Source organism: Anser cygnoides, chromosome 10, assembly GCF_040182565.1.
Source record: "Anser cygnoides isolate HZ-2024a breed goose chromosome 10, Taihu_goose_T2T_genome, whole genome shotgun sequence".
In the NCBI taxonomy this organism is placed as follows: domain Eukaryota; kingdom Metazoa; phylum Chordata; class Aves; order Anseriformes; family Anatidae; genus Anser; species Anser cygnoides.
The window spans coordinates 5,185,565-5,210,739 of NC_089882.1; the positions used below are offsets into that span (position 1 = coordinate 5,185,565).

At 39.1% G+C, this 25,175-nt stretch overlaps 1 protein-coding gene and 1 long non-coding RNA gene across 6 annotated transcripts in view; one reads left to right on the forward strand and one right to left on the reverse strand.

Moving 5' to 3' along the window:
* Positions 1–5,201, reverse strand: part of CNTN6 (contactin 6) — a 144,842-nt gene extending 139,641 nt beyond the window's left edge. For 3 of the 4 annotated variants that reach the window (XM_048070532.2, XM_048070539.2, XM_048070529.2), the window contains exon 1: positions 3,709–5,200. The gene's annotated coding sequence lies outside the window, so the exon portion shown is untranslated. Of the gene's footprint in view, positions 1–3,708 lie in introns of all 4 variants that reach the window. The other variant, XM_013182241.3, reaches the window with a different exon arrangement.
* Positions 1–23,894, forward strand: LOC125183569 (uncharacterized). Of its 2 annotated transcripts, none has more exons than XR_010833927.1 (3): positions 1–1,012; positions 22,629–22,855; positions 23,776–23,894. It is a non-coding gene; the product is annotated as an uncharacterized lncRNA (long non-coding RNA). The 2 variants fall into 2 exon arrangements; XR_007165797.2 differs by lacking the exon at positions 1–1,012 and adding an exon at positions 1,026–1,264.
* The last annotated feature ends 1,281 nt before the right edge of the window (positions 23,895–25,175 follow it).

Sequence of the window (25,175 nt, forward strand, 5' to 3'; positions counted from 1 at the left end):
CAAAGAGCCCCAGCCCAAAAGCCTCAAGACAACCTGAAGAGCTACTCTCACTGCCTGTCAGTCGATCCCCTTCACTGCCTCCTGCACTGAGCTCCAAAAAGGGCCCGGGCCGGTGGCAGTGCCTGTCCCTGGGCCCCTCCAGATGGAGTTAAGATGGTGTGGAGGAGTAGCGGCCGCTAGGCCGCAGGGCCTAGCAGTAGGCAAGGTGCTATGGCTAGAAAGGACTAGTGGAAGTGTTTCTCCTTTCTGTGTGTGTCAGCAGTTCACAGTTCTGTCCTTTTCCTTCTGCTGGAGACTCAGGGCAGATCCTTTCCAGTCCCCCTTTGGACCTTACAGACATGCAAAGGCCTGTCTTTAGAGATGTTGCTCTCACAACATGTCTGCATCTTGGAGAGGAAGGAGGAAAGCGCAAAGCAAGCCAGGCTACAGAACACCTGCTTGATGGGGAGGGCTGAGATGAGATCATTTTAAGATTGCTGTTTCTCATACTGTGCCCTTCCCACAATTTCTGAAGCTGATCAAATTTCCTGGGAGATAATCCTAAAATGATTTCAGCATCCAGCTATGCAAAGAAACTCATGTGGGCAAGTGTCAGTACAGAGATGACAGCAGCTACAGGCCAGTATGGCAGAGAGACACCTTCTCTTTAGGCTTGGGCAGATGTGGGTTACCCAAGCTAACCTAGCAGTGAGATCTTGCTGAAGCATTTCCTACTGAAAACAAACAAAAAAATCCCACCACCAGCACCACCAAAAAACAAACAAAAAACACCATCAACATCAATGAAGTAGTTTTGTAAAACAAATTACTAAAAATGGAGTGGGCTGTTAAGAGTCTTTAATTATCTCTTTGACTACGCTGGGACAATTAATTTTACAATCCCTGAACACATGTGTGAGAGCACTTTTTGTTCTCAAGAGGCAAAGCAGAAGCAAGTGCTAAAGAGCTGCAGGTGCCCTGGGCCGGGGCCTGGTCCACCTGCCTGGAGCTTCTCGGGGCAGAGGAGGTGGAGGTGAGAGCTTGGAGGGATGGTAGAGCTCAAGCTTTTCTTCTCTTCCTCAGCCTAAAGATCCTAAAGCTTTTTAAACTGATATATCCAAGTTCTCCTCTTTGTTTTTGTGTAAAAATGTCTTGCTAATCCTTTACCGTGCGCTGAGCTGGCCTGTTCAGCAGCCTCCTAGCATTAGGATAGGGTTTTAAAGAGCTTGGGTGCTTTGCATCACTCCAGTTGCACATGGTTGTTCTGTCACCAAGATGGAGAACTGTAAGTACTGTGTCCTGTTCTACTGTGCTAGGGGTTTATTTGTTTCCTATAGGTAAGCTACTCAAAGTTACTTGGTTCTCTTTTTAATGATGTGGTGATTTTTAACTTACATGTTCTGCATTTGTAGAAAGACTGCGTAAGTAAGAGAGGCTTGCAAAGTCCTCTTAGCTTATGAGTGGAAATAAGGCCATCTACATACTGGTGTGTCCTCGCAATGCAGGTGTTTTGGTGTCCCAGAGATGATAACCGCCAGCATAGGCAACTGTAGCTGAAAAATTGTGTTAGAAGTGACTTGTGCCTTTGCCTTTTAGAGACTGGTTCATACCTGGAAGGCTAGGCTATAGAGGTACCTGCGTACCTAGCTGTAATCCACGTTGAGTGCAGCCTTCCTTAAGAAGGAATAAGGGCTCTTTGACACCTCTTTCTTTGGAGTTCACTCTCCATTAGAGTGTTTGCTGCAAGCCTGGACCTCTGCAGCAGACAAGGCAGGGGAGCAGGGTGGGTTTGGGGTCCTGGGCTCTGGGTAAGCCTGGCAGCAGGGCTGCGAGCAGCATCTGGCTGAGCTCTGGGCAGGGGCTGGTAGAAGGCAATCCTCTGAAATAAACTTGGTCACAATTTTAAACAAAAAGAATATGGTCTTGTAGTAGCACACAGCTAATACAGTTTGGGGAGGGGAGGAAGGGAAAGGGAAATCTCTGAATGTCATTTTGAAGAGCTGATATATTTCTATGTACTCACAAGACAGAGACAAACATCCTTCTAATGAAAATTTTCTGTTCAAATACAAATAGTGTTTCATGCCCACATAATGCAAACATACAACTTTGTGTTTCAAGTCCCCTTGGAGATGCTGGCACCTTGTTTTGTGATGGAAATATTTGCTTCAAAAGCAAGAAATTAATTTTAGGGTAGCCTGTTATGCACCACAAACCTTTCTAATTCTGATCGTAAAGCTAGAGGAAAAGGAAAAGAGACATGTCTCTTCTTTGATTTAAAGCACTTAAGTTGTTATATATTATTTATAATTTTATCCCCAGCATGGAAAGTAACACTCCTAATACATGGCAATCAGTACCTCACCAGCATTTGAAAACTATAGCTGCATACATTGGTGTGTTTTATTTTTCTTTTTTTACACAATAAAATTTGATATACGATAGTTGCTAACTTCATATAGGTACTGTTTTGGGACTTTTTAGTGTCATAAAACCTCTGAAGCAGAGACTCATGGAACGTGAAACACTGACATAGTGCCTCTGGAGCACCAAAGCAAAAGCTGGCTGATGAAGATGGGTTATTTGTGGTGGGGTGATGCTCAGAATTACAAACACTGCAGGCTTTAGTTACACACATGCGCGCACACACCAACTCAGTGAACCTGCAGAACTTTCCAAATACTGGATGTAGAAAGTAGTGGTCTGGCAATTCCCCTCTCTTAGGGCAGGCAGGGGGGAATAAAGGGATGAAGTGCTATTTCGGAAACATAAATAGTCTGATTTTTTTAACTCATAATATTTACCTGAAAATGCAGTTTTACCATGCAGTTTTGACAAAAGGACAACTAACTTATTTAAATAGGCTGCAGAGTGTTTGCCTCTTGTTTAATCATTCAGATGCAGAAGTGCTGCAGGAAATTGTTAGCGTTCAGCCTGATTGTGCAAAGGCTGCTGGAGGAGACCCTTCAGACATGCAACAACTGTCTGACTCAAGGTGTTCACCCAGAAAGTACTATGGGAGCATATGATTTAACATAAAGTACTACTCAAGCAGTTGCTTGCTTCTGTAACTGTGGACTTTCAAAACTTTTTATGAAGTGTCACATTTCTTCTAAGGCTGTGTCATACACTGCAAGTAAATGACAACACCAAAAACTAAAACTCTTGCAAATCTTTGAATGCAAAACCAAAGTTCAGTATATACTGTAACCTTGATTATTATTATTTTTTTAATCATTAAAATGAGCAACAGGAAAAAACTTTCTTATAAAGACTTGCTTAAATTTTCTTAAGATTTATATTTATTGCTTTTACACTTTCAACTGGTAAAAATCAGATTGATCTCATTACCCACTTCATTTTTAATATGCTGTACAAAGTCATATGAAAGTGCCAAAATTAGCACTGTCATCCTCTGTGTTGTCCGTTTTACTGCAGCACAGAGCTGTGATATTCTCAAAAAATATACCTGTGGTGTCTGTTACTAGCAGTCTCCCGCTCTGACTCAGACCTCACATGCATACAAATTCATTATATACATTTTCTCTTCCAAGAATGTATACATTTAAATCATCAGCCATTTAGAGACACACAACATAATGAAGAAAATTCACTTCTTTATTTCTCTACCCCCTTATGCTAATGAAAATTACTGATTTTTTTTTTCTTAAAGGCAGTTTTCCCCCAGCATTATTCACATTGCAGTAGACAGCACAATTCTGTACTTACAGATCTTAACAGTGAAATGTCTCAGGATCTTTACAATTTTCTGCAGAACTGTTTCAAGCTCTCAGCAAGGCACAGTGTTCATCGAGGCAGAACGGAGCCGTATGGAAGGTCTATGCAGCTGGGAGATAATGGAACTATTTTCCCAGCTGGGACTACAAGCCTTTTATCCACTGAGCATTGCGTGTCTCTTCACTGGTATTAACCGTGAAATACACTGCTTTCCTGCTGCACTCGTGCTAGGACCCACACAATTAGTGCTTGAAGCAGATAAACAGCTACTACAGTTTATGCATATTCCTATCTGGAAATCTTGAATGTATAAAAATTAGCTCTGCACTGATCATCCTTCAAGCAAGCTGAGAGAGTGAAAGCACAGCTGTCGTACTAGTAGCATAAAAGATTAAATGTGCTCTTGCTATTCTTTTCATACAAATATGAGCTCCTGTCAGGTAATCAGAAAACCTCTCTTCCTGATAACTGGGTCACTACTCAGTATTGGGTTTAAAATAGGAATGGAAATAATTTTGTTTAGTCCTGGATCCCACAATTGCTTCCTGAGCTCCATAGGAGGAAGCCCATAGGATGCAAGCTAGCTGACAGTCACTGCATCCCAGCACTGACTGTCCTCCCAGAACATTTAACTACCCTTCTGTATTTTGCATATTCAAAAAAAAAAAAAAAAACACCTTGTTTGAAGTAGCACAGACATAAATCCTGATTACACACAAACCTCAAACCTTCTTAGATTCCCATTTTTCCTCTTGAGACTGCTTCAGCAGAGATCAAATGCAAAGCTCAGACAGGGGAATGCCTTTCTGTTAGTAAGCAAAAGTTATTTGTATTCACAGGGGAAGAAAGTGGAAAGAGCAGTTTTCACAACGTTTCTGCCAAGAAAAGTGCAATTGTGTCACAGGCGTTGCTTCACCACATTTTAATGTAATCTTGGTGTAAATCCATTAGTTTGTAATGGGATTAATTGCATGCCTGTCTGAGCAATGGCAAGTGGAGAGGAATTGGAAGTCAGGTGGCAAAAACCCACAGTGGCACGCGGCTGCCTTGAGTAGACCAAAACAATTCCTTGCTTCATTGCTTAGGTGCAATTCACCCCACCTACACCTGGATGCTCTCCCCTCTGCCACCACACCAGTCATTCCAGGCTGCTTCTTCCCTCCCATCAGTGTAATTTGGATGTGTTGAGGTGCTGTGGCTCATCGCCTTGTGCCCAAGCTGCTGTACTTGTTGTCAGCCCATGCAAAGGCATTGCTGCGTTGCAGTGAGGTTGCTCTTACTGGAGGTGGCTGTGGAGACAAGGCAGCTTGATAAAGTTATGGTAGATGTATGAGAGAAGGTGAAGATGTTATCCCTTCTAAAAGCAGAGGACTGGGGGAGGTTTCTGTTTGAAGAGGAGGATGGTTCTTTGCACCTGAGTCAAGAGATCTGTGTCCAACCCAACCTCTGTGGAGGAGTTCCCCCTATGACCTAGGAATTGCCTCAGCTGTCCTGGTCTTTTTTTTTTTTTTTTTTGCTTGTAAGATGGAGGCAGCAGGACTACAGGAACTGGTGGGATGTGTGTCCAAGTACTGGGCATCCTACACTATTCCTGTGGGGATGCTACGGTGAGCATCCCCCTCCTGAATTAGGGCTGACATAGCTGTCCTCCTGATTAACATACACAATTTTACACTTCCATTGCATGAGCATCTCAAATAACCTTTACTGACAATTAATTAAGCCTTGCAGCACCTTCCAAAGTAGACAGACATTATAATTAGTCCTATTTTTAATTAGGAATAAAATTTGAAATGGAATTTTAGGTATTTCCTCATTAAATTTTTATTTTAAATAATAGGAGTGCATTTTCTAAGCTGCATCAAGAGTAAATAGACAAGAAGTTGGTTTAAACTGACTAACCCAAGCTTTTTCTTGCTAATTTTAAAAGTTTATTAAAGGTCTAATGTTTTCTATACATATTAAAAAAAAAACAAAAAACACATTTTGCTTACGCACTGACTGTCTAATAAGACTGGGAACAGGACTTCTCAGTAGCTGGGGAAACTAATGCTGTAAATCTTTCCAATTTCTGACTGGCAATGGAAACAAACATTAGAAATGACCCTTCTAAAGGTAGATTATTCATTTCAAGTTCCAATACTTTCAATCAGGAAAGACTAACACTTAAATATGTCCGAACTTTGAACTTCTGAACCTCTTTTTTTTTTTTTGCTATTAAAACTTGTGAAGTACTGATTTAGATTTTCTGAAGTATAGCATCCTCAATTACAGATATACCTATATCTTTTAGAAATGACAAAAAATGATGATAAAACTGAATATCAGAACAGACTGTTCCTAAAGGTCAAGATAGAACATTTAAATGTTAACAAAATGTTGCATTTTTGCCTATTTTTTTTCCAAAATAAAATTTCATTGACATTGACTGTTTTTTCCAAATAGTTTTGAAGAATTTGAAGACTTGCCATATTCTGTTTAAAAAACAAAAAACAACAACAACAAAAAACCTGTCCAATAGTTTTTTTTTATTTTTCTTTTTTTTTACTATTTTTATTTTTAAATACAGATCAAAAGGCCCTACTTAGCATACATAACATTACCATGTTTCCAGCAGCCAGAAGCCACTTAGACAAATCCTTTCAACCATTAAACCTTCTTGCTACTTCTGTTGTGGTTTTGATAGTGTCAGAGCAGGGCAATTGCTGCTGTATTGCAAACCAACCTGGGGAGGGTCTCAAGCAATCCCAGCTGCCTCAGGTAGGGCTGCAGTCACCCCAGAAGTCGACACTAGCTAGTAATGAGCCCAAAGTTTTCAGAGCTCAATACGAAGTGCACAAAGTCCTTGTGTACCTTTCAGGACGCTGTTTTAGGCTAAAAATAACAGAGATAGAATCTGGTCTATAAACCAGACGGCAGATAGAATCTGGAGCATAGGCTGGAAGACAGAAGTGAATTAGCAGGAGTTGGACCAAGGTGTCTCTTGCAAAAACTCTGCTGAGAAATGGCCTGGAAGACACTTTCTCCTCCGTTTTCTCTGTAAAAATTGGAGGTACCTTCAGATGATACATGCTTTTTTTTGTAAGAGCTGTCACTGTGCCTTCAGAAGGAGATAGAGCTTTCCAGCTTACTCCTGACTTCTTGTGGCTGTGTCAGTTTTTCTCTCTCTCCTTTAGACAGAGTAGATAAATCCAAGATGTCTTTAGCAACATTTTAAAGTGAATTAGATCAAGGACTAATATGATCTAGACTCTTTCTGCTGTGCTCAAACAGCAACTTGTCCTTGAGCTAGTCCCTACGATCACAGAGGCAAAATTTAAGGACCGAGATGAAACTCTCTTGAACAAAGGAATGTGATTGCATCCCATGAGGTGCTTTATTCAGGCAGTGCCATCTACTGCTTTGAAACTCATCTATTAAACAACCTAAATTGCTGTTTGGCGTTTGTGCTGTGCATTGGATTTTGGTTGCTGCAAAATCTTTGATCATCTTTATGAATCCATAGGCACTCCTCAAGCAAGATTGAGGGTGAGTTCTGCAGGGCTTCTCTGGTAATCATTGCAGAGACAAAACTCCTGGGCCTGAGTCACTAACTAAAAAGGTCTGCATATAATTAGTGGCTCTACTACAGGCATCCCTTGTGGTGTTGTAGAAAGCCCCTACCTAAAGCTACTGCTCACCGTGTTTTTGTAAAACTTCACAGCATTTTTGTGTACTGCCGAGAGTTAGTTACTTTTAAAATCATTGGCTTAATGTTCCTTCAGTCCTGTTAGGCATACTCTGAAATAAATACAAAGAGCAGTAATTGCAGACTAAGGGCTGGATGAATGCACCTTTGCAGTTTTTGTTTGCTTGTTTTTGATACAGAAATAGGGTATGTCACTTCAGATTTCAGCAGTTATATGGCATTTGTCCTGTGATATTTCTGAAAATCTGTTCTGAAATGGACAGTGGAAAAGTTGGACAACGGAAACCTCAGAGCAAAAATTTATAATAATTCATTTGCATTTTAGTAAAAGTTGAAGTGCACTGTGAGGTTAACGGAGATGCTGGACAAGCTGGCTGCTTGAACGGTACAAGGTACAAACATGGGTTAGCAACCTGATCTTGCATACAGAGGCTTTGAAATCACTCAGTATCCTGGACTATCATAACCTGAGGTCCTCGAAACTTATGTTCCTGGAGCTGTGCTCATTCCCTCCAACGGAGAGACAGCTGTTGGTAGAACAGTTGAACAAAACCAAAAACTACCAAAAAATTTTAGTATATTTTAGGGCAAGAGACTAATATTAAAGAGGGAGATGATAGTCGCTTCAGAAAATAATTTTGCAAGTGGCTAGAGAGCAGTAATTATAAGTCCAGGGCATTGCTGATAGAAGTATGCTAATACAGAAAAAAATATATAATCTATAGGCAGTATACTTTGATATAGAATAGGTATTTTTTCTGTATTCCTTGTCAATTTAGTTTTATTTTTTGGGGGTGCTGGGGGGAATAAAAGAAAAGGGATCTGCAGGCTTAATGTAAGCATTTTGAGTAGGGTGTACATTTAGCTGCCTTTCTGCTGAGTGTAAAGAAACACAATTAAAAATATTGAGCTTATTGGCCTTTTCCATACCAGACTTATTGAAGAATCAAAATAGACTGCGTCAGCCCATGTTTGTATTCTAGAAAACTCTTTGCTCTGTCGGAGCTGCAGTCTCTGCCTCCTGTATTTGTTGCGTTTAGGCCCCCATTTTACAGCTGGCAAGGTAGTGACTGAGGAGGGCTGTAGACAACCTCATTGCATGGGCTCTGCACTTGGTAATGCTTTGGTAATGCAGGGGGAGAAGGCGGTTCCCAGATGCCTGTACATACGTATGCACACACACGTGCACACAGTAGCAACCCAGAAAAAAACAGCCCCCTGGACTTGTCTCTAATTCACTGTGAGGAAAATGAGAGGGAAAGAAACCACTCAGCGATGCTGTTAGTCCTCGTGTTAAAGTACCACATTGATCTCAGTCTCCAGAATAAATGTGAAGGTTTAGTGGGTGTTAATCCTCACAGAATGCACTGCTTCTTAATGATCCTTCCAGCAAAGGTGACCTCTGGAGCTATGAATAATGCTCTGAGTAGAGCCTAAATGGTTCCTATGCTTTCATTTGATCTGCATTTTTCTCTGATGTTGTTTCACTTTTGCTACATGGCAAGGGATTTGAAAACTTTCTGTCCTCTGCAGATATCTGGTTCTGACTGGGGGTGGGAAATGCTCAAATCAATACCTGTGAGCTTATCTATAATGGAACTGGGAGCTCTTTCACCCCAGGTCTGAACTGTCAGGCCTGATTGGAGATAATTGGACAAGGAAATTCTAAAAGTATAAGCAAAACTAAACACGAAGGCTTTTATTAAAGTCATTTTTGATACAGCTAGTAGTGTTATCAAGTGGGGTTTCTGTTTTGAAAGCATAGCCAACTGCAACCACTGATGAACAGCCTTAGCTCTCAAGACGGTTGCAATATTCTTAGTGATACTTTTTAATGCCCTCAGAATGGATTTGTGGCTAAGTCTCATATGACCTTTTATTCATAGCATGTATTCTAGCATTTTGGGGGTTATTTTTCTTTTTTTTTTTTTTTTCTTTAGGCTTCTGTGTGTTTGCTTTGCTTTTGGTTTGTGTTTAGAAAACAACTGTCTGAGAAAACACCAGTTGTGCGTTTCCAGATTTTTAGAGTTGAATTTGCGGTTGTGGCTTCTTGGATGTGAAGTATCAGATAAGTGGGTTAGTTTTCACATTGATTTCCTTTAAGGGAGAGAGAACTAGAAGAATGGGGTCCAGGAATTACAATGAACTTTCATTACTGCTCCTCACAATTCTGCTAAATGGTCAGTGGATCAATGTCCACCATCTGTGTTATATGGAGGAGAAGCCTACAAAGACATCAGTGGCTGTAAGTATAGGCTGCTAGATGCCACATGATGGGTATCAGCTGGAAGTAGTCATTCAGCTGTGAGAGCGAGCTCAGAAAACCAGGCCAAAATAGAATAATTTACAAAAACTCTCAATTTACAGATCTTTAGTGTAGCTGCACACTTGGTTACTCCTTTCAAACATGGCTTTCTGGTATCTAATTCTTGGCTTATTGTTCAGAGATCATGTTTTGCAAAAGTGCTTGCAGGTGCTACCTATTCCCTCTGCAGACACGTCTTTGGACTAACAGCCTGGTGCAAGCAGAAAACTATCTCCTGGTGTCACTACCACTCTTTGTGACCCAGGTTTTCCACCACTTTCAAGATGGGAAGTTTTTGCAGCTTCTATAAAACTAGCCAATATTGATTATTTTAAATGCATTTGTCTTTCCTCATCTGTTCTTGCTTCTACAATTCCCCAGTGAGTCTGACATAATTACTTTATTTCTGCAGTAAATGCAGAGTTTTTCCTATATCTCTGTCAAACCAAATGCCAGTAGGTAACGGTCCGTGCTATTCAATGGAGTCTTATAAAATCACTTTGGGCCCTTCTAGTAGATCTTCTTACTATTTCTACATCATATATTTTGTATTTCCTATATTAAACATCATTATCACCATGTCTTTAAGGAGTTTTTGCTCTAATATTGAAAGTTACTTCTTGAATTAATGAAGAATGGGGGAAGAATGGTGATTCCTGCCAACTTGCATTGATTAGGAAGCTCTGCTCCATTCCTTCCTCAGCAGTTATTCTGCATCCAATTCCACTTCTACCTCAGACCACACAGTTATTTCTTATGTTAGGCTACAAAATTTATTACACAGCTTTTGCCAGATATTCTTCCCCAGTCTTCTCCAGTTTGGCACCAATTTTACATTCATAGATGAAAACAAACCTCCCTTTCTGGGTGGCTAAGGGAAGCTGGGAGAAGGAAGCTGTTCCTGACATAATTCAGCCTTTAATTTCTTGGCTTTTTTGTTAAAATTGCCATTGTAGTACATAATACTTCTGTAACTTCATTAGTGTGCAACAGTCAGCCCTGTCTAGCTAACCCGAGACCCCTAGCTGTGCATTCTGCATCAAAACACTAATTGGCCACCTCTCTACATTAAAATTAACAAATGCAAAAAAAAAAAAAAAAAAAAAGTGTGGTGAAGCTGAGAACTCTTTGAGATTTTTCTGCTGACTTCATGTGGCCTCAGATCAAGTCTACAAGGCGGGGGGTTGGAACTGTAAGGTCCCTTCCAACCTGAGCCATTCTATGATTTTATAATTCTTAGACTTTCACATGCCCTGAGAAAAACAAAATGTTGCTGCATAAGGGGCAGTTACCTTTAAATAACTTGAAAATCCATTATTTCTTCTTCATTTTTAATTACATAAATGTGTTGGGGGGGGGGTAACTTTTGCCTAGTGCAAGAAAACTGAACTCACAAATGCAAATATTAAAGCTAGTGGAAACAGCGAATTACTTTAAAGCTTGGCACCTATATTTACATCTGAATATCTAAATACTAATGACCCCTTAAAGGCCAGTGGGTTTCTTCTTCAAGTTCTGCAGTAAAACTTCATACCCATAATAACCACTTATAGATGTGTTTGCATCTTCGCTTATTTTTATAGGCAGTATTATCATGGAATTATTATTTTTGCCATCCTCTAACTTGCCAAATATCTGGAGTGTAACAGGGTGGGAAGTAGTTATGGATGGTAAGATGGTTTGGGTGCAACGGTGTGTGTCTGTAACAGCCCTGTCTGGAGCCAGGTTCAGGGAAAGCTTTCAAACGTTGCCAGCCTGGAAACACATTGCCTGCCGTGTTGTGACTTGGTGACTGCTACCCACCTTTGCATGTCCCTTGCAAGTTCTGGCAGTTGAACCTTTTTAGAAAACTGCCTCATAGGTGTCTGCTATGCCAACAAAGATGTCCTACTTGGTGATGAACCCAATTCAGTTGGCCAGACGTATCCAGACTCTGGCTTCCTACGTATTTCTGTATTTGGATGACTATATATTAAAATAATAATAATAATTTGCATAAGCAATCTGAAGGAAGATAATGAGTTTTCAATTCTTCATAATTTAGAGGTTAACATTTGCCCAAGAAGTGAAAATGATCTGTAATGATATGCATGAATTGCAGCAAGGAAGGATCCGTCACCAGTAAGACATTCACCCAAGCATCTGCTTACCTTCTCTCCATCTGGAGCACAAGTGCAAGGAAGCAGATAATTGTTGATTAGGGAGACACAGGTTGGAGAATGCTAAAAATGAATCAAACAGGGACAATAACGCATGTTCGCTTGACCAGGTAAATGACTTAGTACTTTAATATCAGCTATAATACTTGGAAATTAAAACCTGTATATGGTACAAAATAATCCCAATTCCTGCAGAGACAAGAGTAGATATAAGTAGATTAAAAACATAAAATGTATTCACTTTTTCTATGTCATCTTTGGATCCTTTAAAGACTTTAGTCTCCCTTTTCAGCACATTTCAGCACTTGAAGAAAATGCAGGCCCTAAGCTTTAACATATATCCATTTTCATCTAAGAGGAGAAAACAGACTTCTTTTTAAGAAGACATGTATAGTGTTTATATAAACTACAGCCAGATTAGATTGAACTGTGTTTGCTGTTACAAAAATATACCAAAAACCCTTCAAGTACCACTATCCTTGCAGTACTTATTATTCTGCTTCTTTCATTTTAAGCTTGGCATTGATGTCAGTTATATTAGATCAGTGTAAAGAAATAATTAAACTGGTTCTGTACGTTTATCCAGCTCTATATGTTTATCCATCCAGCTAGTTTCCACAGGATTCATCAGACCAATGTTTGAGCACCTCTAACTTTATCACCAATTGATCTAATTTGAAATAGAAACAGTAGGGAGTCCTTGGTATAACACCTGCTGTTATATTAGGTCTTCCTTTAGGTAGCTAGTATATAAAATCCTCTTATTAAAAATATACATGAAAGAATAGTGGATGGACTTTTATAGGTCTGCTTTTACTGCAGAAAATGTAGTTATTTGGAGATCTCAAAAGCGGTAAATCTGTACATATGTTTTTACAGTGCTGATTAAGCATAGATGAATTAAAGCATTTTTTTCTGCATCCTTCCTTATATAACATTTGAAAACATTTTTCATTTTGATTATTTTTTTCTTTTAATTTCAAATGGCAAGCGCGAAACATTCCTCTTCCTATTTGTAGATAAAATTAATAAGAGGAATATCATATTCAGACAGCGATTGTCTGTATAAAGTCACTTGCTAGATGCTTTGTATAGAAATACCCTTGTGTTTTGACACGCTGATTTCTTGTTTTCTGACAGCAGTATAATTTGCTTTAAGAATTGTTTCAGTCACTTCCCAAATATTTCTTATGCAGCATTGGATAGAAATAATTGAATTTTGTAAAGTTATACCAACCTTCATTATGGGGAAAAAGAGAGATCTTTATGTAATCCCATCAACTTCCCCCTCAAAGATCAGCTTAATTAAAACTACTCTCTTAAAACAGACCATCGGTTATGATTAGAATGAAATTGTGCAGGTTAGTTTTTGTATCACACATAATAATTTCTCATTGCTGTTGCTTGTAGAATTGTAATAAGAGGTATTGTAATCAAGGCTCAGTCTGGCTTTCCATTTTAAACCCCTAATATATTTCAGGGGTGCATATAAGCCTACAAGGATAAAACTTGCAAAGATGGCAGCTTAGTGAAAGGCTAGTCTCAGCTCAGGAAGGTGATTTTTTTTTTTATTTTTTTCATTTATGGCCGTATCAAAATGGTAGGGAAAATCTACAGGAAGTTTGCAATGGATGTCAACCAGCAATGTGTTTGTTCTACTGCTTAGAGATGTTTACAGATTCAGCAGGGCTGATACAAACAGCAAACATTACAAAAAACTGTACAATAAGACAGTTTTGCTTTACTGGGGTCAGACTATTATATTTTTTAAAAGGGATTGAATCGTCTGATTTTCATGGATTCCTTACAATAAGAATATTTAGCCCATTCCCATTCTCAAAATATGCTTTTATTCAAGTGGTTCTTAGCAGTTTAAAGCACATCACAACACACAGCCATTTGTGTAAATCCTTGTATGGATAGTCCTCTCCACCATCCAAATCTTTCTGCATCTTTCCACTGTGCAATGGATTTTATCAGACTATTAAAAATAAATTATGCAGGCTTCATGCCACACAATCAAATCTCTGCTTGTTAAGCATTTACTGCCAGTGATCAACCCTCTTAAATGTCAAAAAGGTTATAGCCTAGCTGTGTTACCTGCATGAAATAAGAGCTTGTCTTGTGGGCAGCTGTGTAGTTTTACCTGATACAGGACTGCTTAGAATAAAACAATTAGGTGAAACGTTCACTCAGATTGTGATGCTTTTTCCATAACAGGTGCACATGCAACTGCTAGGCAGAGCATGTGCAAGGAGATGATAGGCATTCGTCCCTTTTATAGGCCATTTTATATTCCAGGGCTTTATTCTAGATATCTCCTTTTGGTTTCTATGTTGAGTACTAAAATACAGAGATTCACATCCTTTAACAGTATGTCTTCAACCTACGTCAGTGCTATTCTAAATATATATATATATATATTTTTTTTTTTTCCCCCCGGATTTTTACATGATTTCATAAAATTTTACATTTTGGAAGAGTCAGCTCTGTACCTGGTATATAAAAAATATTGCAACTCCAATATGAAGTCACACAAAGAGTATCACCCACTCTCTAACCCAACTATCTTGATTTGGCTTATACCAATGCAACTAATCCTTGACAAAACCTCTCAGTTCCTCAGTCTCTCTCCACAAGAAAACACGAGAATGATTTAACAAGATCACTTTCCACATAAAGATCAACATATCACATTTAGTTGTTCCCATCTCCTTAATGCTATTTGTTTCAACTTGCTTATGGCAATTGTTGCACCATTTTTTCTCATCTTGGTGTATAAACTGTATTGAAAAAGCAAACATCTCAAATTAACTTCCCCGTAGCTCATTTTAATTTTTCCTTGTGCTGTGAGAGGGCTGATAACCTAAATCAGCCTGATTGCTGTTTCAGCTAGTAAACAGCATATATTAACCACTACATATTGCTGTTAATAGCTTGTACATAATCCTTGAGGCTATGTATATTCTTCTAATAATTAATTTACTAATACTGTCCTTGTTGAAGCAACAGGAGATGTCTAAAGGTACCAGAAAAAGGTAAAACAAGAGAGTGCACTGTGCAGCCTGTGTACAAAAATCCCTCATTAAGAACACATCAGACTCCTATAATTGAACTCAGGGGAAAATGATCACTCAGGCTATCATTGGGTAAATTTCCTTACTTAAACTCTTGATCTTTATTTGTACTTTCTGATGTCTGCTGAAGAATGAAATTAGGAAGTGTAGAAGTAAAACTATCTCAGGAAAGAGAGCGTGGTTACTGAGGCCTTTCACTAGCAAACCGGTCTTCAGGCAAAGTGATTAGCTGCATGGTTTCAAGCATGGTTTGGGAAGGGCAGAGATGTTATTAATAGTAGCAGTAGTTGTACACACAGAAGGAGAAGCAAAGATTTCAAAAGAAAAGCACTTGGAGGTCATAATTCTCCAGTGCTGTCCTGGTGGTAACATGCGAGGCCTTGCCCAGCAGCTCCTCGGGCGGCCTCCTGTGTCCCGCCTCGCTCCAGCAACACCCCTGGTAGGCCCTGGGCAGGGTACGCCACATCCCCTTACAGAGCCACGGGGGCATACAAGAGAAACGCTTGTTGTTACTGCCAGGACTGGATTTACTCTTTTATTTCTAGTAATAAATGTCTGTAATTTGGATCTGCGGTTGAAACCTTGTCCTGGAAAAGGTCAGTACCGTGGAGGTCATTACTGTCACAACAAAGGGAGTCCCATAAGCCTGGAGTCTTCAGCCAGCAATATTGATGAGTGTCCTCTGTTGCTGTGATGGATACCACAGAATTTTCACACATGGGCGCCAAGCAGCGCACCCTTTCAGTCACTGGAAGCTGTTCATCTCTTGGCTGCTCAGACCCGACTTCTGCCGACACTAATAGAAAATTAGAACCAAATAACTGGAAGTGGCATTCAATCTGTTATTCTCAACACTGCTAAAGACAGAAATAGTAATGCTGCTATTTAGTGCTGGGGGGAGAATGGACAAAGTTTAAAACCCAGATTGATAGTAATGATGAGCTAGAGAACAATTAGCTGTTTGTGAGAGCTCATAATGCTGGTGTAGAAGTTGTTGGGCTATTCACCACAACCTAGAATATGAAATAACAGAAGGAGGAAGGACATGTGTCGGTGTTATTATTGTGTTCATGGAATTGGACTCATTATCCTTTACTGGTTTCTGAGGAGCAAGTCTGTTTAAATATCAGACCTGTGTCCAGGTCAGCAATTAGCAGGGTGCAGGACTGAAAGATGGTAAAGCATCTCATTAAGGATGCGCAATACAGTCTTTTGTGAGTACAGTGTGTGACAGAGCTGCAGCTGCAGCTAAACAAAGAGGACGTTTACATATGGAATCACATTGTTCAAGAAGTGCTCGCCATGAATAGGTTTTATCATTCTCAATCCCACAGGGAAAAAAAAGCCTCCAAATGTGTCTATTGACACTGGCGTGAAAAGCGTGGTGTTTGAAATCAAATCCATTTGGCTTGATTTCCAGCCAGCTGAGTTATGTCTCTCACAGGACTTGACAAGGATGGCTCTTCCCCTTTCATGAGCTCCCAGGCTCAGGTTGTCTGAAGCTGACCTAGCCCCAGAATAAAATAGACCACTCTTGCAGTACTTTGCTTTAGGCCCATCTGTCTATGGCTTTGGCTGTAGGACATCAAATGCATCAGCAACCCGGCAGCGCTTGCTCTCCTCTGCTATGAGTACTCCAGAGAGGTGTTGGTTGAACAGAGGTGGTCATCAGCCATGATGGAAAACCTCTGTGCAGACCACGTCTGCTGGCTTTAGGGTCTGTCCACCGATGAAGAGCTGCCAGCTGTGCGTTTGCACACCAGCGACTTCTGAGTATGAAACAAGACTGACAGAGGGTCCCTGGATTGTCAGGACTTGACCCAACTTATGTTACTGACAAATCAGGAGTTATCAAGGTCAAAATAGCGAAGGAAAATTATAACTCTCCTATGCTGCCTACATTTTCCAAATCTCAGATCATTGCCTTTCAGGATTGTTGAAAATGCTGTGGTCTTAGAGAGGTCAAGACCACTTGTGAAATGCTGATTAATAAATTGATTAGTTGGCTGATTAGATGTGAGATTTAGATGTGGATTACATTTAAGTAGCAGTAGCAGTTAAGAGAAATTTATAGCACACACTAAGTATCTCAGTTATAGTATCTAATGATATTTCAGTAATAAACCCTTCCTTTCAGGTGTTAGTCCTCACCATTATAACCAAAGTTTAATCAAAGGATTAAAGACACTTTCTTTTTGGTTTATAAGCTTCAATTCTTTTTCCCTCTGGAAACCTTAAAAAGAACTGCAAGAAAATATAAATCTTAGGACAGGAAATTAAGCACCCATTTTAATTCCAATAAAATTACTGAGAACATTTCACAGTCTTTATACATGAGCATATCAAAACACCTTGTAAATGTATTTATCTTCACAACATCCTAAGAAATAGGGATCTGGTGCTTGTAGAAGAAATCTGTGGGAGAAGAAAAGCATGAATCTGAATCTTCAGGAAAATGGCTTGTTTCTTGACCTTGGGGTTGTTTTTTTCCAGTCGAACCTGAAGTGTGCTTTAAACTACAATGTCCCTAACCAGTCCCACTGCCCTGGAAAAGACCACTTACAAAGTCAGTGGCCATATTGCCTATGGAAAGACTCTGGGTTGAGGTCTTTAGGAAGCTTTTTTTCAAAGTAACATGGGCAAAGTGTAACCAGACAATCAACCATCAACCTTCAGCTGCCTGTTGAATGCTTTCCCATAATGTTTTTTGTAGAGCTACAGTCACAGTATGTATTTCATATGTCTGCTGTGTGCCCAGTGATTATTTCCTTCTACATGAAGATTAGGAGCTACTTAAAATACTTGATGAATATTGAACACAATACAGAGTAAAAGTTATAAGAGGTTACCAGTAAACAAATTCCTATAGACATTCAAGAGATGATTTAGGTGTAATCTTGTTTTTACTCTAGCTAAGCATCATTTCCCTCTCAATAATGTTAAATAATGTATATGCACATCAAAACGTCTATTCTAATGCGGAATAATCATCTTGTTAGTGTAAATGGTGCACAGTGCTGATTTTTGAGGACCCTGGTAGATGAAAATCCATTTCAATTCTTTTATCCAAATGCAAATCTAAATTTCTCTTTCTAATGTTGTAGTATCATATAACTTTGTCACTTACCACTAAGTGCTATGGTACGCACTAAGGGATGCTTTCTTCTTTACCTGAAATTGTAAGTGCCACCTATGTTTGTGGTTGGTGGGTTTTGTTGTTGTTTGTTTTAATTTCACTTCTGCTACGGGTCTTTTTCTAAATAAATAATTCATGGCTCTGAATGTAGTTACTGAAAAATTCTGCAGTAGCATTCAATCCCCTCTATATCTTAAAGGAGATGTTTGATCTTTAGAAGGATTTATATCTTGAGAGAACTACAGCAGTATTTAATTATTTCTGCTTAAAATCAAGCAAACTTCATATACAACATTTTTTGCTAACCTCAGTGGATTTACTTTTAATAGCATAAAGGAAGTGTGGATCATGATAAGAATTTAAAATTCTTCCATTTCAATCCTTTTTTGACCAGCTTGTCTTCTGTAATCTTTTGTAAAGTGTTCCAAAGCATTCTTTCAGTTTCTTCTGTAATATAGCAAAGATTGAATTTTACTCAGGTTACAAGGAATTTGAACCATATTCTCATAGGTACTACGTTTCTGGTTGCTGTTCGTGGCAGTAGTAACAAAAAATATTTCAATGTTGGAAGATATAGCCCATTTTCTATTAGATTACATACAATGCATTATCCAGAGCATAGTTTATCCATCATTTACTTTGTACAATGGTAACTGAAGAATATTCAAATTTATCAAACAATTTATGCACGAATTAGGCTTGAGAATATAATTTCTACTGTCATAATTGAATGCCTGCCCTAGAAAATTAAGAGTTCATTGATTCCTTTCAGTGAAATCCCGGTTCTGTCGACATTGAAGGCAAAGTTTCTCAGTTTCTCCATCTGTATACCTAAGTTGAAATTCTCTTCTTGTGGTGGTTAAGGAGGGAAAAGAAAAAAAAAAAAAAAAAAGGCAACACCCTCACATATTGACTATTGTGGAATTGTACAATCATGATGTTGCCAATGATTTTAAAGATCTTGTCTTCTGTCTTTTAAAATAAGTAATAAATACCAATATACCAATGTAGTGATTGTAGATGTCATTAGTAGTTTAAGTGCATGTGGGAACAAAGCCAGAATAATGTGACTTGGGATTGATTCATTATATTCTTTTCTTTGTAAAAATGTTTGATTCCTTTTTATATTATTCCCAGTAATCAGAATATAAACAGGTACAATACATTCCAAAAATCCAATTCTCAAGGACCTCAAAAGCTGCTTCGTTCTTTCTGCTTGCTCATTTCTTTTCAAATAAACCTTCCAAAAAAAAAGTGTTCAAAGAGACCAAAAAATCAGTAGCATTTTGTTTCATACAAAGGAAGAAAACAAAAACAGACTGCAAGCGCAGATTTCCTTCTGCTTTCATTCTTCCTTTGTTTTGCTTTAGCTCTTTAAATGCACCTTTTCCTGGGGGGGAAAAAAATCTATATTGTCCAATTGTCTTTCCATTAAAATCTGAAACAAACTCCTACAGCTTTATAGAGGACCAAGATCAAGGTAGGCATATTTGTTCATGTATTGATCACTCCTGCGGGATATCATGCCTTTTCTCTGGGCTGATAATCTACCATCGTTTTCTGATCTGGTGATTTCTACTCTTTGGAAGTTGTATGGCAGGAAGAGATTGCTGCTTTTTGTCTATGTAATTGCTTTGAAGATTTAGGGCTAGATTTTAATCTCAGAAGGGCAATATATCTCAGAGAATCTCAGAAGAAGGAAAAAAAAAGTTGCTAATGTGTATGCAGGCAGGATTGCAGCAGCATTTTCCATGTAACAAACAATGCACGACACGTACCAGAGATTAGGATCTGGCAGTTGTGAAATTTAGAGGGAAAACCCCACAGAGAGCTGTTACGAATTTCACTGCCATTGGTCATAATCTCCCATATAATAATTGTAATGCTTCTTTAATATTTCTATTCAGGGATCTGTAAGCACTTCCACATTTAAGTCCAGGTTTTACACTTGGGATTGTAAAAGTATGTGTATACTTTTCTTCCTCCCTCATAAAGTGGAAAATTTATTATCCTTTTCTCACAGAGCAACACGAGTCCCAGTGCTCACACAATGCCGTGACACCACCTACATCTGAATAAAGCAGGAAATTAGCGGCCAGGAATTTTTTGAAGACCTTCATGATACGTTATAACAAAATCCAGAAAAGTGCCCATATCCATAATTCTGAGAGGATGTTTTAATCCCAGCAATCATTTTTTTTCCCGTTTACTTAAATTTAACCATCCTCAGAAGTCAAAAATTGCTTGGGCATGAGTGCATCAGTGAGAGTTTGTCCTGCTGTGTCTGTTTACTAGCAAAGGATGCCTCTCGCTACCATGAGCTGAACCCCCCAGAAGATGGGAAATATGGGGCATGGGAGGCGGTAGCAACATCCCGGTGTCATGGGAGAGCTGAGGCATGGAGAACACAACTGACTTGACAAAGGTCACGTAGCAGAACTGCCTCGTGCAAAAGCATCTTTTGTTTTCCTCCTCTGGTACAGGGCTTGGGGTCCCCCTCAGGCTTTCCCAGGCTGCAGCACATGCAGAGATGGGCTTAAAGAATCTGAGGGAAAACAATACTCATAGCAAAAATCCTTAAACTTATAGTTGTGATTCCTCAAAAACAGGATATCTGGCTTCCCCACTGCCCAGTTAATAGCATAGTAACTTTGGAGTCACTGGAAAGATTTGTGAGCGTACATTTGAATTTACATTTTCTGTTCAGATTTTCTCCACTCTTACGGTCATTACACAGAAAATTACTTTTCTTGGAGTGCTTATTGTCATGATCTGTCAACAAAATATGCTACCTTGTCTTTTCTACTGATTACATGTTCAGTCAATTGTATGTGTTCTGGGTAACATGCCCCTAAGGTCCTGCCCAGGCTGACATGAAGTCCCTCAGGTTTGTGGTTCTTCGTTGCAATGGATCACAACCTGTTTTTTTTTTTCATTTTTTTCCCCTCAAAACATTTATATTTTCTATGGATAGGAGTTATTACAACTAGCATTTTAATTCTAGCTTTGGCATGTTGAGGAGAGATGGGTCTTGATTAGGTAGGCTGTGGATGACATTGTTTTCCTGGCATAGCTGGGTTTCTTCTGTCTTGAAGCATTCTATATATGTACATAATATAATTATCACCAACTTGGTTAAAACAGGAAGCACAACTGGAGTTGAGGCCCTGTGACAGCTTTCATATGTTTCAGGAGACCTCTCCAGCAGCCAAGTTCCCTGTAAGACTACCACATATTCCACCTCTGTGGCCGTGCTCCACCTGGAAGGATGTGCTGACAGCATCACCAATTTCTATAGGACGAGCAAACCTTTTAGTTGTGTTTGGTCCAGTGACCAGATTCACCCATGTTATCACACTGCGTGTAAAATTGGGAACCCAGTGAAAAACTAGATTTGATGCAACCCATAATGTTAACAAGCCTGAGGAAATTTGATAAAAAAAAATAATTTAGAGGTTTTAGTGTGAATACTAAAGCTGGTGGGTTGTGCTTTTTTTTTTTTTTTCCAATTGTTGCTTCTCAAAACAGAGTGTGTTTGAAGATCTGAAACTTTTCATTTGAGGAAAAAGTTGCCTTCTTGTTCTTTTCCTCATGCTGTGTTGACATGTTTTCATCAGCTACATCGTATTACCTCTTCTACATTAAAGGCTAATCACAGACTTGGAGTCTGCAGTTACCAGCTACAAATAGAAAGATTTCTCCCTGTGAGACCACAGCATTCCTCAAGCAATTTTCCACCTTTATACAGGGTTTTTTTGTTTTGTTTCATGAGGGTTTTTTTGTTGTTTGTTTCTTACCATCTGCCTTGCAATTAAGTTATTTAAAATCACCCACATCAAAGAAGCGTTCTGATTCTCTACAAATAGACCTTACCACTGCACTGCAGAAGTGACAAAAATAATCTACCCAGTTCCATAGCTCATTATGATGAAATAAATATTTTTTCCTGGTATTTCACATTGACAATTGCAATACCAAATCATGCACACGTAAAAGCGTATTTTCTTATTGTCTAAATAAAACCATTCCTCTTTGAATAAAACCCAGTTAGACAATGAAAATCAAATCAGCAGCACCCATCTTCTTTTTATGCATACATAAAAGATGTAAAGTTTATGGAGATTTTGATTTTTCTTGTGCTTTTACAACATGTTGTTGAATTCATTCCCCTGTATGAAAATCATGATGACATGATCCAATACCTATATTACATTCATATTTTTAATGTAAAAATGTATGTGTGACTTAGTGCTATTTCTAGTCTTTAGGTTTTATGGAGTGTGGAGAACAGGTAGAGTTGAAGAAAGGGATGGAAGATTAAGGCTGAAGAGCAGACTTAAGAACCGCTGAGACAGCTAGTACTTCACATTAATTGTTATTGTAAGAGTGTTGTAGGGATGAGCTTTACAAAGGATACAGTATTTAAACAACAAGGTTATACTGAATGTAAAGGCAAAGGAAAAAAAAATGGATTAGAGAAGCCATTTAAAATAAATGGCAGCTCTGGCATTTTTCCCACTTCTATTTTTTTTTTTTCACTTTGCAGTAATAGTGGTAAAGAAAAGGAGAAAGAAGGCAAAACACTTGAAAGAAAATTTCTGTCGGGAGGAATGCAATTATAGTGGAATGAGAAGACATTCAGGAAAAAGAAATGTGTAAAATCCAGCGTCTCAGGAGAAATATTTGCAAAGGTGAAAATGTGCATAATGGTTTCCTTGACATGACAATGAAGAACCTATACAAAAAGTGACCAGAGGCTGCAAGTAATTGGAGGTAACATTTCATTGCCCAGATGGGTGATTACCTTTGTGCTGCTCAGAGTGGCCTCCCCAAACAATCTGAAACCAAGCTGAGAAAATAGGATTTTCTGTTGTCTTCTTCCTTGACCTCTGCTGTCAACTTAACAAGAAAGTAAATTAATCATTGTGTGTTTGCCTTATTCAACGAGTAATGCTTGCCTTTGACATGTTTTGTTTTATTTCCACAGCTAGTTGTTCAAAGTCTTAAAAAAAAAAAAAAAAAAATCAGGGATTTTGCAAGTTGCATTTCTCTTGTTGGAGCCCAATGAGTGATCTGACCAAGCTCTTCCAGCTGCCCCATCACAGAGGCAGGGAGTGGAACAGGGAATGGCTGTGAAAAGCAGTGTTCAACCATTAGATGGTCCCCAGGGATTTCAAAGCAGGTCTGTCCATAGGCCACTCTTAAACTGGCTTTGAACTGAGAAGCAAACCCACAAAATACTTGCTAGCCTGTTCCTTGGTGTTGCAATGTACTTTATAATAAGTGAATGACACCAAAATTCCCTTTCATTTTGAAATTTGTTTTGGAGTTCTAATGTTCTTCTGTTTTCTAATTTGAAACTTCCCTGGCTTCATTTAAACAAAACTCTCCAGAATTTTCCCTTTGATTTATCTAAAAGTATAAAGGAATTATTTTCCCAGAATCACTTTTTCCTATCCATAAATTAAAATCTCTCTATCCTTCTGCAAGGCAAATTCAGCCTGACAGCAAAATTTCAGTCTTAGAAATCCTTTAGAAATCCTTCAGAAATCGTTAACTTCTTAGATATTTAACTGTTTTTCCACACCACGTTTCAAAAACCTCAGGTGTCACCTTCACCCCTAGGTGTGCAGTCAGCAATGTGCAAGGCACAGGCAGTGCACAGCAATGTCCCATTCCTCTCTCTGCTGCAGAGATTAATACCTGGGATGACAAAACATGAGAAATTACCACCTGAAATGCGATCAGTCCGCGTATGGAAATGCAGGAAATTCAGCGTGTGGTGCTGGGAGCAGCGTGCGGTGTGATCCAGCTGCCGGGGATGGTCCCTCATGCAATGAACCAGGTGGAATCTCCATTCCCAGGGATCCGATTCAGTCGTGGTACTTGTGTTCCCTGTTTCTGGGGACATTTGACACTTGTGTACGAGAAAGGTTTATCAGCTCCAAAGCAATCAGAAGAAAGGTTTTTTTCATTTATTACCGGCACTGCCTCGATATACTTTTCCCCCTTTTGCTTTCATTCCAGTGATTGAAATGAACCAACTCTGAATTAATTGTCAAGTTTTGAGAGATTTAGGTTAATTGTTTTCAAAGCAGTGTCAGAGGGAAATGTTTAGCTGTGGCAACCGCTTTGTTGCTGTGTGGTGGTTGTCTTAGAAACTTCCCCAGGATGAAACTTTCACACAGATGAAGGATCTTGGTTTCTGAAGAGCTCCATAAAAGGAAAGATCACAGGTGTCATCTTTAAACTCTTCTCATCTAGCATCACTTTACAATGAATTTTTTTTAAAGGTTATTTTCTTTTGGATATCTCCTTTGTACACCAGGCCTGATCTGAAGCATTATTTTTCAGTCAGCAGAAAGATTTCTCCTGATTTCAGGGGGACTTCTTCTCCACAGGCAAGACAAGGCCTCAGGGTCTCCCCTGTGAGCACGGTGGCCATCAGGCTGGGGGCTCTCATCTCCTGCCCCACCAGCCACTGCACTGCCTTGGCACACTCTGAATTATGCTCCCTCATCTCCTCTGACCTTTCCTCTGCTTTGGAGGAAGCCTCTCTTTTGCAGTTTCTGTCACCAAGCCAACGCTTTTGGTCTTTCCACCTTCTGGTATTTCATCTTTCTGAAATCTCATCAGGAAAACAAACAAACAACAACAACAACAACAACAAAAAAAAAACCATTTTCAGGTAACTATTATACAAAAGAAAAAAGGAAGATATTAACTATATTATTTTTTTTTAGCTTCTCTACTAATAAAATTGCATTGTAATGTTGTTTAAAGTCAATGGAGCTGGAATCTGCAGGGCTGGAAGCAAGTGTAGGATTTGCTCCACTGGTGGCTGCCATACATAAGCTAGCACAACTTTCTGAGCTGAACCTTCACATCTCCTTTAGCAAAGTTTTACCATATGATAAGTAAAGGTATTTGGGATCAGGACCTTAAGGTCTAGCAGGTCTGGTGTAAATAAGTGTGTAAATATATAAGTATATATGTCTATGTATTCATATAGAGAGAGAAAGGCATCCAAAAAGTCATGTAGCCTCACCATGGGTCAATGCTGGACTCATTATATTCTTCTCAAGTGTTAAGA